A 974-nucleotide genomic window follows, 5' to 3' on the forward strand; every position below is an offset into this window, starting at 1 on the left:
AATTTTTATACCAAAATTATATATTATCATACTCATCGTCGAACTATTTTAACAATATCATAAGAGATGCCAAAAAAGTTATTATGTTAAGAGATAAATAAGTAAATTCTATTATAAGGATGTATGGTGGTCTGAAAGTACTTATCAATTGATTTTAGTGTTTTATTGATAAGTGAGAGTGTAACATTATTTGATGTTTAAGATTTTGTACATGCTTTAAGAAAATGTTAAATGATATAAAAATTTGATACAATTTGACTAAAATAATCATATTTAATGTACTTTGAAAAATGTATTAAAAAATAAATGAAGAAACGTGTAGTGAAAATATGAGTAATAAATAATGCCATAATAGGAAAGTAAAATATAAATGTGTATTGAGTTTTTAATACATCAAAAAAATTAGAAAAATATGAAAATGTTAAAACGTCAAAAAATATAGAACAAATGAAATAAAAATTCTTAAAAAAAATTCAATGAAATGTCATTGCTTCATTTTTTTAAAATATTGAAAATGACATTTTTTTTTCATTTTCAGAATTTCAGGAAATGAAGGTCATATTTCCTAAAATATGAAATGAAAACAATAAGACAAACATATTTTCACACTCATTTTCTGATTTCATTGAAAATGAAAATAGAAAATGGCCAAAACAAACATACCTTTATTGTTCCAATTCTCGAAGCGCGTTGGCAATGTCCCATCGGAATGATCGGATATTGATATTATCAAATGGGTAGTTAAAGTATCATCCTAATGAGAGTTCTAAGGAGAGTAATTGTAACACCGCGAATTTTACGATTTCGAATTATAAGATTTTATTAATATTTTTATTAATTATATATTCGAAAATGAATTTCTGGGAATTTTCGGTAAAGAATTAGACGAAACACTAGTTGAGTTTTAGTCTTGTAATTTTATTTCCTATTTTATGGTAAATTTTGGTAATTTTTGGAGACAGTCGGTTCTGAAC

Source organism: Lupinus angustifolius, chromosome LG13, assembly GCF_001865875.1.
Source record: "Lupinus angustifolius cultivar Tanjil chromosome LG13, LupAngTanjil_v1.0, whole genome shotgun sequence".
Classification (NCBI taxonomy): domain Eukaryota; kingdom Viridiplantae; phylum Streptophyta; class Magnoliopsida; order Fabales; family Fabaceae; genus Lupinus; species Lupinus angustifolius.